An 18,989-nucleotide genomic window follows, 5' to 3' on the forward strand; every position below is an offset into this window, starting at 1 on the left:
AGTTTACAAACCATGTTTTTCTTACAAATCTCTTTAAATGAAGGAAGATTTTAACAGAACAGTTTTGAAATGTTTGTTGCTATACCATATTTGGGAGAAACAAATACATATCTCCAAGTATTTTGAAGTGATATTTTTTTCAATTTTTTTAATCATAGAAACTAGCTAGAAGACAGTGAAAATGCATACTTGACTATTTATTAGGAAAGCGATAAGATTTATGTGTTCATTTACATAGTTGAATGACCTCTTGGTAAATTATTGCTTATCATATGCTATTTTGTTTAATACCCATTAATTCATTCTTGTGTGTGGGTGGGTGTGTATATGTATGTGTATATATACACACACACACACGTACATACATACACACAAGGACTCTAAGCTAGCCTGGGACACTCATTTTGGAATTCTCTTCATGGATATCTCTGGAGCCCTAAATCCAAATGTTTAAGTTCATTTTATTCTGTTTTAGTGCATTATACCTCTTTAGACAAAGTTTCACAAAGTGCAAAGTGTCAGCAAGTATGGTGTTAGAAATAAAATCAGTTTTGTACACTTGATGAAGTCATGCCATTTTATATGAGACTAGTTTCGCTTAGGGAAAAAGGGGAGAAGTATATGTAAAAGGATATACTATCAAGTGCTTATGAAATTTAAGAAGGGTGAACAAAAATTAATTTATCAGACATAGTACAGGGTGAGGGAATGATCTAATTTTCTTTCTGCCTCTTTCTTTTTAAAAACACACACCCTTTGTTATATATAGATAACAATAAACCTAATGTAATGCATTGAAGGAATGGAGAATATTGACTCAAGAATAAAATAATGACAGTTATAGCTTCATAATAGGATGTTTCAATATAACTAAGAATGCTTATCTGTTATCAGATATATGAGATTTTCAGCTTTTATTGATAGCTCCATATTCACAGTATGCTTACCCTTTGACTTTTGTACACCTGCTTTATTCTCATGTCATATATGTGAGCAGTTTGCCAGTACCAGGACAAGCAAAATTCTATGTAGGTGTCCCAATATCTTAGATTCAGCCCCTCCTGAATCACTCCACTAGTTCTATGCTCCTGGTATGATTACTTCTACTTCCTTTGGTTCAGGACCAAGTGAATAGTTATAAAAACACATCGATAACTTTGTGAATCAGTGTTTGCATAGTAACTTCTCTTTCAGATGCAGCTGCATACATGTATTAGATAAACTAATAGTCCTTAAAGTAAGTTATTTATTTTAGATAATCTTTAGAAGTGTAACAGACTTAACATTTGCTGCATTTTTTCATAGTGTAGTTTGTAGGTATGAAGATACAATGTAAAGATACTTCTAGGGCAGGCCACGGTGGCTCAGCAGGTAAGAATGCTTGCCTGCCATGCCCGAGGACCTGGGTTCGATTCCTGGTGCCTGCCCATGTTAAAAAAAAAAAAAAGAAAGAAAAAAAAGATGCTTCTAGAAATAATTTTAAGCTGAGGGTTTTGGTTGACTGCTGATTACTTTAAACTTAGGTTTCTTTCAGGCGGTATTGATCATGTTGATAGCTTTGAATGCATATAAACCTGATTGTAGGAAATAATTTTTAAGGTATGTAATTTAAGTGATACATGGAATTTCCCTGTTCCTCTGGTTTTGGCTCTCTGCCTGTTATTGGTTTCCACCTTCATTGCATTATGATTTGAAAAGTGTTTTGTATGATTTCAATCTTTTAAAATTTATTGAGACTTACTTTGTGACCCAGAATATGGTATATCCTTGAGGATGATCCATGAACACTTGAGAAAAATGTGTATCCTACTGTTGTGGGGTGTAATGTTCTATGAATGTCTGTTAGGTCCAGTTCATTTATCATATTATTCAGAATCTCTGTTTCCTTACTGATCCTCCGTCTAGATGTTCTATCTAGACGGAGGATCAGTAAGGTGAGAGTGGTGAATTGAAGTCTCCAACTGTCATTGTAGAGGTGTCTACTTCTCCTTCAGTGTTATCAGTGTTTGCCTCATATATTTTGGGGCACTCTGGCTCAGTGCATAAGTATTTATGATTATTATGTCTTCCTGTTGAATTCTTCCTTTTATTAATACATGGTGTCCTTTTTCTCTTTTAATTGTTGCACATTTGAAGTCTAATTTGTCAGATGTTAATATAGTTACCCCTGCTCTTTTATGGTTGTTGTTTGTATGAAATATCTTTTTCCATCCTTTCACTTTCAGTCTATTTTTGTCCTTAGGTCTAAAGTGAGTCTCTTGTAGACAGCAGATAGGTGGGTCCTGTTTTTTAATGCATTCTGCCAGTCTTTGTCTTTTGATTGAGGAGTTTACTCCATTAACACTTAATGTTATTGTAAAGGCAATACTTTCATCTATCATTTTGTCTTCTGTATGTCATATCTTATTTTTTTTGTCTCTTTTTACCTTAACTGATAGTCTTTATTTATACTCTCTCCTCTAGACCTCTCTCCCCTCTCTTTTCCTACTTGCCTGTTGTGCTCTCTTTAGTATTTCTTGAGAGCTAGTCTCTTAGTCACGAACTCTTGCAGTGTCTAAAAATATTTTAAACTTCCCCTCATTTTTTGAAGGACAGTTTTGCTGGGTATAGAAATCTTGATTGGTAGTTTTTCTCTTTCAGAATCTTAAATATATTATATCACTGCCTCCTTGCTGCCATGGTTTTTGTTGAGAAATCTGCACAATTCTTATTGAGCTTGCTTTGTATGTGATGAATCATTTTTCTCCTTCTTGCTGCTTTCAGAATTCTCTTTTTGTCTTCAACATTTGACAGTCTGATTAGTAAGTATCTTGGAGTAAGTCTATTTGGCTCTGTTCTGTGGGGATATGCTGCACATCTTGGATCTATAATTTTATGTCTTTCATAAGAGATGGGAAATTTTCCATGATTATTTCCTCCATTAGTCTTTCTGTCCATTTTCCCTTCTCGTCTCCTTTTGGATAATATAACACGTATATTTGTGCGCTTCATGTTGTCATTCAATTCCCTGAGAGCCTCCCCATATTTTTCCCTATCTTTTCTTTTGTGTCAGATGCCCTGACCTTTAGTTCACTAATCCTTTCTTCAGCGTCTTCAAATCTGCTTCTGTAGGTCTCCATTGTTTTTTTCATCTTGTTTATTGTGCCTTTCATTCCTATAAGTTCTGCCATTTGCTTTTACAAACTTTCGAGTTCTTCTTTATGTTCACACAATGTCTTCTTTCTATTCATCCCTTTTGCTATGTCTTACCTCAACTCATTGATTTGATTTTTGATGTGACTTTGCATGTCTGTTTGAACATCCTTAATTAGTTGTTTCATCTCCTGTATCTCATTTGAAATGTTGGTTTGTTCCTTTGACTAGGCCATGTCTTTGATTTTCCTAGTATGACTTATTTTTTCTTGGCATCTAGGTATTTGATTTCTTTAATAAGTTCATTCTGTAGGTCATTTTCGCTTTTTTACCTAGGGTTTTCTTGTTGGATGGCTTTGTTTTCTCTCTGTTCTTTGACATTCAGTTCGACTTACTCTAGAGCTCTAGCATAGCTTCTGTTTTACTGATCAGAATTTTTCAGCTCTTGTTTTTCTGGTTCTTGCGCTGCCTGTCTAGAACCGTTTTTTTTGAGGAGAGTCTCAGATAATGATCAACCCCAGTCAGATTTCCCCAGACCAGACAGGCCTATGTCTCAGGAGGAGAGTGTAACTAGTATTAAGTTTCCCTAAGAGTGAGATCCAGTAGTTTGTCAGATTTTCCTGTGAAGCCTCTAGACTCTGTTCTTTTCTTATACAGCCCGACATGTGCTTATCAGCTTGCAACTTCCCGCTAGTATAAATGATGGCGTGCCTTTAATTCTCAGCAGCCTCTCCCTGCTAGTGGTGTGGTTGAAACAGAGGCTGAGGTAGAAGGTGGGCTTAGGTTGCTTCTGTTTTCCAGCCCCTGGGGCCTGAATTCCCTGAAGGAGGGCAGCCACTTGAGCTGGCCCCTGCCCCCACCCCCATTTTCTTGGGGAAGATACCTCCTTTAGGAAGCTATTCCCATTCACCTGACTAGTTACTTTGTCTCTCAGACATGCCTTCATTCTGCCCTTGCCTGGGGCAGTAATGAAGCCTGAGAATGCTTGCAGTTCTAGCTAATGAGCTGTTAAGAAGTAAAAAGAAAAAAGGAAAAAAATGCCTTTTCAGAGCCAGACCCCAGCTTCCCAGGTTTGCCAGTCAGGACCTGGAGTTGGTATACAGCTCTGTGTATCCCCAGGCTCTGTGTGCCCCCTTTTCTTGGAGCCTAGTCCTTTTCCACTTTATTTTGTGCTCACTAACTCAAAAAGCCTCAGTCCCTAGTCCTGCATCAGCCCTACCCTCTTTCTGCCAGTTCCTTTTGTTAGAAAGAAAGCCGTACCTGAAAGAGGACAAATGCTCGTCCAGTTGTGGAGAAGAAAATAATTTATTCACAATCTTGTAAAAATGGACACCTAACCGAAGAAAATGGTTAGGTGCACCATGACTGGTGCACCAAGCAGTACACTGCCACAGGCTGTATACCCTAAGGTTAGCATGCAGATCCCTCCCCTCTTTCTCTGATGATAGGCTGTAACCTCTAGAGTATCCAATCTGGATAGTCTAACTAATTCATATTTCCTGCCAAAGGGTCCTGCTTTTGATTATGCTTTACATTTCATTGAACCTGGCCATTACTTATTTAAACTTGTTTTTACCTATAAAGGGATTTGGCGCCAATTCTAGGCTTGCATCAGAGGCCCTCCCCTTTCCCTGCCTGAAGGACCAGTCTGAGCTGTTTTTCAGCCTTTCGTTTGGTGAGTTCCGTTTCTCATCCTGCGCCATCTTGTATGAAAGCTAAACTTAATTTTATTCTTACAAACCCCCCCTATTTCTTTTTATTTTTTTATTAACGGAAAGAAAAAAAAAAGAAATTAACACAACATTTAGAAATCATACCGTTCTACATATGCACTCAGTAATTCTTAACATCATCACATAGATGAATGATCATCGTTTCTTAGTACATTTGCATCGGTTTAGAGGAACTAGCAACACAACAGAAAAAGATATAAAATGTTAATATAAAGAAAAGAAATAAAAGTAGTAATAATAGTAAAAAACAACAACAACAAACAAACAAACAAGCAAACAAAAACAAAAAAAACCCTATAGCTCAGATGCAGCTTCATTCAGTGTTTTAACATGATTACTTTACAATTAGGTATTATTGTGCTGTCCATTTTTGAGTTTTTGTATCTAGTCCTGTTGCACAGTCTGTATCCCTTCAGCTTCAATTACCCATTGTCTTACCCTGTTTCTAACTCCTGCTGAACTCTGTTACCAATGACATATTTCAAGTTTATTCTCGAGTGCCCGTTCACATCAGTGGGACCATACAGTATTTGCCCTTTAGTTTTTGGCTGGATTCACTCAGCATAATATTCTCTAGGTCCATCCATGTTATTACATGGTTCATAAGTTTATCTTGTCTTAAAGCTGCATAATATTCCATCGTATGTATATACCACAGTTTGTTTAGCCATTCTTCTGTTGATGGACATTTTGGCTGTTTCCATCTCTTTGCAATTGTAAATAACGCTGCTATAAACATTGGTGTGCAAATGTCCGTTTGTGTCTTTGCCCTTAAGTCCTTTGAGTAGATACCTAGCAATGGTATTGCTGGGTCGTATGGCAATTCTATATTCAGCTTTTTGAGGAACCACCAAACTGCCTTCCACAGTGGTTGCACCATTTGACATTCCCACCAACAGTGGATAAGTGTGCCTCTTTCTCCGCATCCTCTCCAGCACTTGTCATTTTCTGTTTTGTTGATAATGGCCATTCTGGTGGGTGTGAGATGATATCTCATTGTGGTTTTGATTTGCATTTCTCTAATGGCCAGGGACATTGAGCATCTCTTCATGTGCCTCTTGGCCATCCGTATTTCTTCTTCTGGTAGGTGTCTGTTCAAGTCTTTTTCCCATTTTGTAATTGGGTTGGCTGTCTTTTTGTTGTTGAGTTGAACAATCTCTTTATAAATTCTGGATACTAGACCTTTATCTGATATGTCGTTTCCAAATATTGTCTCCCATTGTGTAGGCTGTCTTTCTACTTTCTTGATGAAGTTCTTTGATGCACAAAAGTGTTTAATTTTGAGGAGCTCCCATTTATTTATTTCTTTCTTCAGTGCTCTTGCTTTAGGTTTAAGGTCCATAAAACCTCCTCCAGTTGTAAGATTCGTGAGATATCTCCCTACATTTTCCTCTAACTGTTTTATGGTCTTAGACCTAATGTTTAGATCTTTGATCCATTTTGAGTTAATTTTTGTATAAGGTGTGAGATACGGGTCTTCTTTCATTCTTTTACTTATGGATATCCAGTTCTCTAGGCACCATTTATTGAAGAGACTGTTCTGTCCCAGGTGAGTTGGCTTGACTGCCTTATCAAAGATCAAATGTCCATAGACGAGAAGGTCTATATCTGAGCACTCTATTCGATTCCATTGGTCGATATATCTATCTTTATGCCAATACCATGCTGTTTTGACCACTGTGGCTTCATAATATGCCTTAAAGTCCGGCATCGCTAGACCTCCGGCTTCGTTTTTTTTTCCTCAAGATGTTTTTAGCAATTCGGGGCACCCTGCCCTTCCAGATAAATTTGCTTATTGGTTTTTCTAATTCTGAAAAATAAGTTGTTGGGATTTTGATTGGTATTGCATTAAATCTGTAGATGAGTTTAGGTAGGATTGACATCTTAATTATATTTAGTCTTCCAATCCATGAACACGGTATGCCCTTCCATCTATTTAGGTCTTCTGTGATTTCTTTTAGCAGTTTTTTGTAGTTTTCTTTATATAGGTTTTTTGTCTCTTTGGTTAAATTTATTCCTAGGTATTTTATTCTTTTAGTTGCGATTATAAATGGGATTCGTTTCTTGATTTCCGCCTCAGCTTGTTCATTACTAGTGTATAGAAATGCTACAGATTTTTGAATGTTGATGTTGTAGCCTGCTACTTTGCTGTACTCATTTATTAGCTCTAGTAGTTTTGTTGTGGATTTTTCTGGGTTTTCGACATGTAATATCATATCGTTTGCAAACAGTGATAGTTTTACTTCTTCCTTTCCAATTTTGATGCCTTGTATTTCTTTTTCTTGTCTAATTGCTCTGGCTAGAACCTCCAACACAATGTTGAATAATAGTGGTGATAATGGACATCCTGTCTTGTTCCTGATCTTAGGGGGAAAGTTTTCCATTTTTCCCCACTGAGGATGATATTAGCTGTGGGTTTTTCATATATTCCCTCTATCATTTTAAGGAAGTTCCCTTGTATTCCTATCTTTTGAAGTGTTTTCAACAGGAAAGGATGTTGAATCTTGTCAAATGCCTTCTCTGCATCAATTGAGATGATCATGTGATTTTTCTGCTTTTGATTTGTTGATATGGTGTATTACATTAATTGATTTTCTTATGTTGAACCATCCTTGCATACCTGGGATGAATCCTACTTGGTCATGATGTATAATTCTTTTAATATGTTGTTGGATACGATTTGCTAGAATTTTATTGAGGATTTTTGCATCTATATTCATTAGAGAGATTGGTCTGTAGTTTTCTTTTTTTGTAATATCTTTGCCTGGTTTTGGTATGAGGGTGATGTTGGCTTCATAGAATGTATTAGGTAGTTTTCCCTCCACTTCGATTATTTTGAAGAGTTTGAGGAGAGTTGGTACTAATTCCTTCTGGAATGTTTGATAGAATTCACATGTGAAGCCGTCTGGTCCTGGACTTTTCTTTTTAGGGAGCTTTTGAATGACTAATTCAATCTCTTTACTTGTGACTGGTTTGTTGAGGTCATCTATTTCTTCTTGAGTCAAAGTTGGTTGTTCATGTCTTTCCAGGAACCCGTCCATTTCCTCTAAATTGTTGTATTTATTAGCGTAAAGTTGTTCATAGTATCCTGTTTTTACCTCCTTTATTTCTGTGAGATCAGTAGTTATGTCTCCTCTTCCATTTCTGATCTTGTTTATTTGCATCCTCTCTCTTCTTCTTTTTGTCAATCTTGCTAAGGGCCCATCAATCTTATTGATTTTCTCATAGAACCAACTTCTGGCCTTATTGATTTTCTCTATTGTTTTCATGTTTTCAATTTCATTTATTTCTGCTCTAATCTTTGTTATTTCTTTCCTTTTTCTTGCTTTGGGGTTAGTTTGCTGTTCTTTCTCCAGTTCTTCCAAGTAGACAGTTAATTCCTGAATTTTTGCCTTTTCTTCTTTTCTGATATAGGCATTTAGGGCAGTAAATTTCCCTCTTAGCACTGCCTTTGCTGCGTCCCATAGGTTTTGATATGTTGTGTTTTCGTTTTCATCCACCTTGAGATATTTACTAATATCTCTTGCAATTTCTTCCTTGACCCACTTGTTGTTTAAGAGTGTGTTGTTGAGCCTCCACGTATTTGTGAATTTTCTGGCACTCTGCCTATTATTGATTTCCAACTTCATTCCTTTATGATCTGAGTAAGTGTTGTGTATGATTTCAATCTTTTTAAATTTGTTGAGACTTGCTTTGTGACCCAGCATATGGTCTATCTTTGAGAATGATCCATGAGCACTTGAGAAAAAGGTGTATCCTGCTGTTGTGGGATGTAATGTCCTATAAATGTCTGTTAAGTCTAGCTCATTTATTGTAATATTCAAATTCTCTATTTCTTTATTGATCTTCTGTCTAGATGTTCTGTCCATTGATAAGAGTGGTGAATTGAAGTCTCCAACTATTATGGTATATGTATCTATTTCCCTTTTTAGTGTTTGAAGTGTATTCCTCACGTATTTTGGGGCATTCTGGTTCGGTGCATAAATATTTATGATTGTTATGTCTTCTTGTTTAATTGTTCCTTTTATTAGTAGATAGTGTCCTTCTTTGTCTCTTTTAATTGTTTTACATTTGAAGTCTAATTTGTTGGATATTAGTATAGGTACTCCTGCTCTTTTCTGGTTGTTATTTGCATGAAATATCTTTTCCCAACCTTTCACTTTCAACCTATGTTTATCTTTGGGTCTAAGATGCGTTTCCTGTAGACAGCATATAGAAGGATCCTGTTTTTTAATCCATTCTGCCAGTCTATGTCTTTTGATTGGGGAATTCAGTCCATTGACATTTAGTGTTATTACTGTTTGGATAATATTTTTCTCTACCATTTTGCCTTTTGTATTATATATATCATATCTGATTTTCCTTCTTTCTACACTCTTCTCCATACCTCTCTCTTCTGTCTTTTCATATCTGACTCTAGTGCTCTCTTTAGTATTTCTTGCAGAGCTGGTCTCTTGGTCACAAATTCTCTCAGTGACTTTTTGTCTGAAAATGTTTTAATTTCTCCCTCATTTTTGAAGGACAATTTTGCTGGATATAGAAGTCTTGTTGGCAGTTTTTCTCTTTTAGTAATTTAAATATATTATCCCACTGTCTTCTTGCCTCCATGGTTTCTGCTGAGAAATCTACACATAGTCTTAATGGGTTTCCCTTGTATGTGATGGATTGATTTCTCCTGCTGCTTTCAAGATCCTCTCTTTCTCTTTGGCCTCTGACATTCTAACTAATAAGTGTCTTGGAGAACGCCTATTTGGGTCTATTCTCTTTGGGGTGTGCTGCACTTCTTGGATCTGTAATTTTAGGTCTTTCATAAGAGTTGGGAAATTTCAGTGATAATTTCTTCCATTAGTTTTTCTCCTCCTTTTCCCTTCTCTTCTCCTTCTGGGACACCCACAACACGTATATTTGTGCGCTTCATATTGTCATTCAGTTCCCTGATCCCCTGCTCAAATTTTTCCATTCTTTTCCCTATAGTTTCTGTTTCTTTTTGGAATTCAGATGTTCCATCCGCCAATTCAGTAATTCTAGCTTCTGTCTCTTTAAATCTACCATTGTAGGTATCCATTGTTTTTTCCATCTTTTCTACTTTGTCCTTCACTCCCATAAGTTCTGTGATTTGTTTTTTCAGTTTTTCTGTTTCTTCTTTTTGTTCAGCCCATGTCTTCTTCATGTCCTCTCTCAATTTATTGATTTGGTTTTTGAAGAGGTTTTCCATTTCTGTTCGTATATTCAGCATTAGTTGTCTCAGCCCCTGTATCTCATTTGAACTATTGGTTTGTTCCTTTGACTGGGCCATATCTTCAATTTTCCGAGCGTGATCCGTTATTTTCTGTTGGCGTCTGGGCATTTGATCAGCTTTCCCTGGGTGTGGGATCCAGCAGGTTGAAAGATTTTTCTGTGAAATCTCTGGGCTCTGTATTTCTTATCCTGCCCAGTAGGTGACGCCTGTGGCGCTCATCTGTCTGCAGGTCCCACCAGTAAAAGATGCTGTGGCTCCTTTAACTTTGGAAAACTCTCGCTGTGGGGGATGGTCGTCAGCGGAAGTGGCTTGGGGGAGTGTCAATCCAAATCTCCCAGCCGGCCCGGGAATCCGCGCGTGGGTAGGGTCGCCGGCCTCCGCGGCTTGGGGGAGCACCTGTCCAAACCTCCCAGCCGGCCCAGGGCGCCAAGCGTGGTGGTGGGGCGCCGGCTTCCGCGGCTTGGGGGAGCGCCTGTCCAAATTTCCCAGCCGGCCCGGGGCGCCAAGCGTGGCGGGGGGGCACCGGCTACCGCAGCTTGGGGGAGGCCTATCCACCGTTCCCAGCCGGACCGGGAAGCCACATGTTTGGAACAGACCCCAGTCATCGCCGGTCTCCGCGGCTTGGGGGATCTCCGATCCAATTCTCCCAGCTGGTTCGGGGGACTGCGCGTGGGGGGTGGGGCGCCAGCTGCCGTGGCCCGAGGGGATCGCCTGTCCAACTCTCCCAGCCGGCCCGGGAAGGAGGGAGGGAGGGACTCTGGCTGCCTGCCGTTCCGGCCCGGGGAAGCACATGCCCCTCAGTGATCTCACCGCAGCGGGCTCTCCCAGCCAGTCAGCCATTCCAGAATGGGGTACACTGTCTTCCCGGTCTCTGTCGTGGCCCCCGGAGGTGTTCTGCACCGTCTTCACTCCCCCAGTAGCTGCTCTGGAGGAGGAACCAAGACCCGCGCGTCTTACTAAGCCTCCATCTTCTCTCTACTGTTTTTTTCAATGGGTTTTTTTTCTTTATATACAGTACTGGGAACTCAATTTTCTGTTTCCCAGTTATGTACTGTGCTGGTTTGAAAGGATGTTGTATGGACCCTAGAAAAGCCATGTTTTAATCAAAATCCCATTTCATAAAGGCAGAATAATCCCTATTCAATATTCTAGGTTTGAAACTGTAATCAGATCATCTCCCTGGAGATGTGATTTAATCAAGAGTGGTTGTTAAGCCAGATTAGGTGATGACATATCTCCACCCATTTGGGTGGGTCTTGATAAATTTCTGGAGTCCTATAAAAGAGGAAACATTTTGGAGAATGAAAGAGATTCAAAGACAGCAAAGTAGAACGACATAGCCATGAGAAGTAGAGTCCACCAGCCAGCAACCTTTGGCAATGAAGAAGGAAAATGCCTCCCAGGGAGCTTCATGAAACAGGAAGCCAGGAGACCAAGCTAGCAGATGATGCTGTGTTCGCCATGTGCCCTTCCAGACGAGAGAGGAACCTTGACTGTGTTTGCCACGTGCCTTCTTACTTGAGAGAGAAACCCTGAACTTCATCGGCCTTCTTGAACCAAGATATCATTCTCTGGATGGATACCTTTGGTTGGACATTTCTGTGGACTTTTAATTGGGACATTTTCTCGGCCTTAGAACTGTAAACTAGCAACTTATTAAATTCCCCCTTTTTCTTTTCTTTTCTTTTACATGGGCAGGCACCAGGAATCAAACCCAGGTCCTCTGGCATGGCAGGCAAGCATTCTTGTCTGCTGAGCCACCGTGGCCCGCCCTAAATTCCCCTTTTTTAAAAGCCATTCTGTTTCTGGTATATTGCACTCCGGCAGCTAACAAGCTAGAATATGTACCTAATTTGGAGTTCATTAATTTTAGCTTATACACACACATCAACTACAAATTCACATTATGTTTTGATACCTTATGATGGATGTATTAGTTAGGGTTCTCTAGAGAAACAGAATCAACAGGGAACACTTGCAAATATAAAACTTATAAAAGTGTCTCACGTGACCGCAGGAACGCAGAGTCCAAATCCACAAGGCAGGCTGTGAAGCCGACGACTCTGATGGAGGGTCTGGATGAACTCCGCAGGAGAGTCTCACCAACCGAAGCAGGAATGGGACCTGTCTCCTCTGAGTCCTCCTTAAAGGCTCCCCGTGATTAGATTTCGCATCACTAATTGTAGAAGACACACCCCTTTGGCTGATTACAAATGGAATCAGCTGTGGATGCAGCTGACGTGATCATGACCTAATCCTATGAAGTGTCCTCATTGCAACAGACAGGCCAGTACTTGCCCAATCAGATAAACATCTACCACAACTTGGCCAAGTTGACACATGTCCCTAACCATGACAGTGGATGTTTATCATGTTCCTTTGTAATGATTTGTTTGGAATTGCAAGTTTACTTTTTTCTAGAAATAATTTGATGAATGGTGCTTATTTTGTCTTATAATTTCACAAAAACCTTTTATATTTATAATAAAACTAAAGTCAGTTATCATTTATTAATTTATTCAATTTTTTTTGGAGCTTCTGGGTTCCCGTTTGCTATTTGCTGTAATTAAAAAGAATTTCTGCCCTTCAGTGGTTCACGTCTTAGTAGGAGTTATAGAAAACTAAATTACAAAATTATAATACATATGCTTTTAGGAGGACAAAGCACCAAACTCCATCCTCTCTTAAGCTGAGTTTTGAAGGATATGAGGGAATTTACCAGACAGACAAATGAAGATAGGAAAGGGCATGTTGTAAGAGAGTGTATATGGGAGTGAATAAGAGAGTGATAAATGACGGTATGAGAACATGATACATTCAGGGAAAAGTAAGTGGTTTGGTTATAGCTTTAGCACTAGGGATATACTGAGACATGATGAGAAATGAGATTGGAGAGTTAGATGAGGACAGGGCATGAATGATCTTTTATGCCATGCCAAGTTTGTACTTTACCCTGGAAGTGATAAGGGATACCCAGAATAGGGTTTTAAAACAGAGAGGATATCATCAGATTTGTGTTTCAGAAAGTCATTCTGGTGGTATTGTGGAAAAGTTATCTTTTAGGAGGCTGTTGAAATAGCCCATGGCCTGAGCGCTAAGGTAGAGGCCGTGCAAATGGAGGAGAAAGGTTGAATTGAAGAGGTATATTTGAAGTAGAATTGAGATTATATTTTGACTCATCAGTCTTGGGTGAGGAAAGAGAGGAGAGTTTAGCAAGGGTCTGGCAAAAAGATGTCTCATTAATTGGTAATTAATTAATTGGTTGTTACTGCCAGAAGCTAGGAAAAAAACACCTTCTTGATTTCACTCTGTTTTTTCTGGGAGCCCTGGGGACTAGATCTGCTTCCCCATCTGCTGCCATTGGGGGTTTAGAACTCTAATAATGGTAGAAAACATAGCAAGTAAGGGGACAGTTTTAGAGTTGAGAAATCTAAAGGTGATGCTCTTCATTCTTTTTCTATGAAAAAATAAAAAAGCTCCCCAACTCTTACCCTAAGTTTTCTTTTTTCTTGGTACCTGTCAAAAAGGATAGATTAGTTTATTAGTGAAAGTAAGTCTTAGGCTGCACAAAGAAATGAAATAAAGTTTATAGGCATTTTGGTGGAATATTCAGTCTTTTAATTTATGTAACACATATTGACCATGAAGACTAATGTACATTTCTTTTTTAATAAATACTTACTTATTTAGTTCCTACTGTGTACTCTAGGCATTGGTGACAAAGTAGATGATCTCTGCCCTGAAGATGCTCTTGAAGGGCATTAGGTGAAAGGTCTGTGGGCTTGAAAGACAGTGATGTGGATATGGGATAGATCTGAAAGTGCAGAACTGTGAGGATGAAATGAGAGATGAGGAAAACCAAATATTAATTACTAACATAATATGTGATATAAGTGGTGTGGTATTTCCATTTCATAGATGAGGAAACTGACACTCAGAAAGATTAGAGTTAACATGCCCAAGGCTCCACAGAGTAATAAATGATGATGCTCGGATTTAAACTTATATTTCCTGACTCTGGAGCCCATGCTGTATCCCATTTATGCCATATGGCCTTTGAAAAACCAAACATAACAAATAAACAAACATAGAAGTCTCTCCTATTTCTGTAGTGCTTAACAACTTATAAAGTATTTGCACATTGTTTATATTTTTGTAACAACCAGAGAAAGTTAATGTGGCAGTTATCACCATCTCTTTTTTTCTTTTTTCTTTTTATGCCTTTAAATTAAAATTTTTTTCTAATTTGTGATACATAACCACATACAAACACAAACATTTTTACCATATGATCATTCTGTTATTATTATATAATCAATAACTGACAGTATCATCACATAGTTACATATTCATCATCATAATCATTTCTTAGAACATTTGAATCAATTCAGAAAAAGAAATAAAAAGAAAACAAAAAAATTCATACATACCATACCCCTTACCCTCCCTTTCATTGATCGCTAGCATTTCAATCTACTAAATTTATTTTAACATTTCTTCCCCTATTATTTATTTATTTATTTTTAAATTATTTTATTTTATTTTTTTAAATACCAAAAAGCTCCAAGTAAATGCAAACATTCCTATTTTGATCATTCCATTCTACATGTATAATCAGTAATTCACAGTATCATCACATAGTTGCATATTCATCATCATGATCATTTCTTGGAACATTCGCATCTATTCAGAAAAAGAAAGAAAATGGAAACAGAAAAAAAAAATTGTACATACCATACCCCTTACCCCTCCCTTTCATTGATGACTAGCATTTCAAGCTACTAAATTTATTTTAACATTTGTTGCCCTTATTTATTTTTATTCTATATGTTCTACTCGTCTGTTGACAAGGTAGGTAAAAGGAGCTTCAGACACAAGGTTTTCACAGTAACACAGTCACATTGTGAAAGCTATATCATTATATAATCATCTTCAAGAAACATGGGTACTGGAGCACAGCTCTACATTTTCAGGCAGTTCCCTCTAGCCCCTCCATTACATCTCAACTAAACAGGTGATATCTATTTAATGCATAAGCATAACCTCTAGGATAACCTCTCGACTCTGTTTGGAATCTCTCAGCCATTGACACTTTATTTTGTCTCATTTCGCTCTTCCCCATTTTGGTCGAGAAGGTTTTCTCAGTCCGTTGATGCTGAGTCCCAGCTCATTCTAGGATTTCTATCCCGTGTTGCCAGGAAGGTCCACACCCCTGGGAGTCATGTCCCACGTAGACAGGGGGAGGGCAGTGAGTTTGCTTATCATGTGGGCTGAGAGAGAGAGGCCACATCTGAGCAAAAGAAGAGGTTCTCTTGGGGTTGACTCTTAGGCCTAATTTTTTTTTTTTATTTTGTACCAAATAAATATTTTTTGCTTTAGTCTCACACATAAGGTGAAATTTTAAAATATTAATTACCATCTATTTTCAGCACCCTGCAGTAATGACATTCCTTTGTTCTTCTTGATGCACAAACATTTTCAAAATTTGTACATTTAGTCACTATTATTATACACTGTAGGCATTCCTAGTTTATACCATCTCAGTGTTTGTTGTTTATCTTTCTTTCTGATTTTAGTTATGCCCCCAGCCCTCCTCCCTCTATTATTCTCACATGCAGCTTCAGTGTTTTAACATAATTGTATTATAGTTAGGTAGTATTGTGCTGTCCATTTCTGAGTTTTTATATTCAGTCCTGTTGTGCAATCTATATCCCTTCAGCTGCAGTTACCCAATATCGTACCCTATTTCTGTCTCCTGATGGTCTCTGTTACCAATGACATATTCCACGTTTATTCACTAATGTCAGTTCATATCAGTGAGACCATACAGTATTTGTCCTTTAGTTTTTGGCTAGTCTCACTCAGCATTATGTTCTCAAGGTCCATCCATGTTGTTACATACTTCATAACTTTATTCTGCCTTAAAGCTGCATAATATTCCATCGTATGTATATACCACAGTTTGTTTAGCCACTGGTCTGTTGATGGACATTTTGGCTGTTTCCATCTCTTTGCAATTGTAAATAATGCTACTATAAACATTGGTGTGCAAATGTCCGTTTGTGTCTTTGCCCTTATGTCCTTTGAGTAGATACCTAGCACTGGTATTGCCGGGTCATATGGCAATTCTATATTCAGTTTTTTGAGGAACCGCCAAACTGCCTTCCACAGCGGTTGCACCATTTGACATTCCCACCAACAGTGAATAAGTGTGCTTCTTTCTCCACATCCTCTCCAGTACTTGTCATTTTCTGTTTTATTGATAATGGCCATTCTGGTGGGTGTGAGATGATATCTCATTGTGGTTTTGATTTGCATTTCTCTAATGGCCAGGGAAGTTGAGCATCTCTTCATGTGCCTTTTGGCCATTTGTATTTCCTCTTCTGAGAAGTGTCTGTTCACGTCTTTTTCCTATTTTGTAATTGGATTGGCTGTCTTTTTGTTGTTGAGTTGAACAATCTCTTTATAAATTCTGGATACTAGACCTTTACCTGATATGTCGTTTCCAAATATTGTCTCCCATTGCGTAGGCTGTCTTTTTACTTTCTTGATGAAGTTCTTTAATGTGCAAAAGTGTTTAATTTTGAGGAGTTCCCATTTCTTTCTTTCTTTCTTCAGTGCTGTTGCTTTAGGTGTAAGGTCTATAAAACTGCCTCCAAGTATAAGATTTATAAGATATTTCCCTGCATTTTCCTCTAACTGTTTTATGGTCTTAGACCTAATGTTTAGGTCCTTGATCCATTTTGAGTTAATTTTTGTATAGGGTGTGAGATATGGGTCCTGTTTCATTCTTTTGCATATGGATATCCAGTTCTCTAGGCACCATTTATTGAAGAGACTGTTCTTTCCCAGGTGAGTTGGCTTGACTGCCTTATCAAAGATCAATTGTCCATAGATGAGAGGGTCTCTATCTGAGCACTCTATTCGATTCCATTGGTCGATATATCTATCTTGATGTCTTAGGCATAATTTTAAGTAGGCTTAGCCTGTCCTTTGTGGGGTTAAGTTTCATATGAACAAACACCAAGATTGGGGGCTCAGCCTATTGCTTTGGTTGTCCCTACTGCTTGTGAGAATATGAAAAATTCTTCACTTGGGGAAGTTGAATTTTTCCAAGGTGACTTTGCAAATACTTTTTTATTCACTGATCAAATCACGCTGGGATTTATCGGGGCATCACTCTGGACACACCTACAAAATCTCATGCCCTACTCAAGGTTCCAAATACTATGGTGTTCGATTAAACTGTTCACATATGTTATATTAGGAGATGCACTAGTCAAAATATAAATTTTGTACCAAATGAACATTTTTTGCTTTAGTCTCACACACAAGTTAAAGTTGTAAAATATTACTTACCATTTATTTTCAGTACCCTGCTTTATTGACATTCCTTTGTTCTTCCTCATGCAAAAAAATTTTTGCATTTGCACATTTAGTCACTTTCATTATACACTCTAGGCATTCCTAGATTATACCATCTCAGTCTTTATGTCTATCTTTTCTTCTGATTTAATTTGTGCCCCCTGGCCTCCACCTATCATTCTCTCATTCAGCTTCATTCAGTGTTCTAACATTATTGTATTACAGTTAGGTAGTAATGTGCTATCCATTTCTGAATTTTTACAATCAGTCCTTTTGCACAATCTGTATCCCTTCAGCTCCAGTTACCCAATATCTACTCTATTTCTATCTCCTGATGGTCTCTGTTACCAACTGAAATTCTCCAAGTTCATTTGCTAATGTCAGTTCATGTGAGTGAGACCATACAGTATTTGTCCTTTTGTTTCTGGCTAATCTCACTCAGCATAATGTCCTTAAAGTCCATCCATGTTGTTACATGCTTCGTAACTTTATGTCTTACAGCTGCATAATATTCCATCATATGTATATACCACAGCTTGTTTAGCCAGTCATCTGTTGATGGACAATTTGGCTGTTTCCATCTCTTTGCAATTGTAAATAATGTTGCTATAAACATTGGTGTGCAAATATCCATTTCTGTTCTTGCCCTCATGTCCTCTTAGTAGATACCTAGCAATGGTATTGCTGGGTCATATGGCAATTCTATATTTAGCATTTTGAGAAACCACCAAACTGCCTTCCACAGCTGTTGTACCATTTGACATTCCCACCAACAGTGGATAAGTGTGCTTCTTTCTCCACATCCTCTCCAGCACTTGTCATTTTCTGTTTTATTGATAATGGCCATTCTGGTGGGTGTGAGATGATATCTCATTGTGGTTTTGATTTGCATTTCCCTAATAGCCGGGGAAGTTGAGCATCTTTTCATGGGCATTTTGGCCATTTGTATTTCCTCTTCTGAGAAGTATCTGTTCATGTCTTTAACCCATTTTGTAATTGGGTCGTCTGTCTTTTTGTTGTTGCATTGAACAGTCTCTTTATGTATTCTGGATACTAGACCTTTATCTGATATATCATTTCCAAATATTGTCTCTCGTTGGGTAGGCTGTCTTTTTACTTTCTTGATGAAGTTCTTTGATGCGCTAAAGTGTTTAATTTTGACGAGTTCCCATTTATTTTTTTCTTTCTTCAGTGCTCATGCTTTGGGTGTAAGGTCTAGGAAATCCCTCCTATTATAAGATTGATAAGATATTTCCCTACATTTTCTTCTAAAAGTTTTATGGTCTTAGATCTAATGTTTAGGTCCTTGATCCATTTTGAGTTAATTTTTGTATAGGGTGTGAGATATGGATCCTTTTTCATTCTTTTGCATGTGGATATCCAGTTCTGTAGGCACCATTTATTGAAGAGACTGTCTCAGGTGAGTTGGCTTGTCTGCCTTGTCGAAGATCAATTGTCCATAGATGAGAGGATCTACATCTGAACTCTCTATTCAATTCCATTGGTCAGTATATCTGTCT

General features: G+C 38.1%; 1 protein-coding gene across 4 annotated transcripts in view; it reads left to right on the forward strand.

The window, feature by feature from the left end:
- The window catches only part of CAMSAP2 (calmodulin regulated spectrin associated protein family member 2), a 147,900-nt gene that overhangs the window by 15,417 nt on the left and 113,494 nt on the right, over positions 1-18,989 (forward strand). The gene's annotated exons all lie outside the window — the stretch shown is intronic.

This window comes from Tamandua tetradactyla, chromosome 4 (genome assembly GCF_023851605.1).
Source record: "Tamandua tetradactyla isolate mTamTet1 chromosome 4, mTamTet1.pri, whole genome shotgun sequence".
NCBI classification, from domain to species: domain Eukaryota; kingdom Metazoa; phylum Chordata; class Mammalia; order Pilosa; family Myrmecophagidae; genus Tamandua; species Tamandua tetradactyla.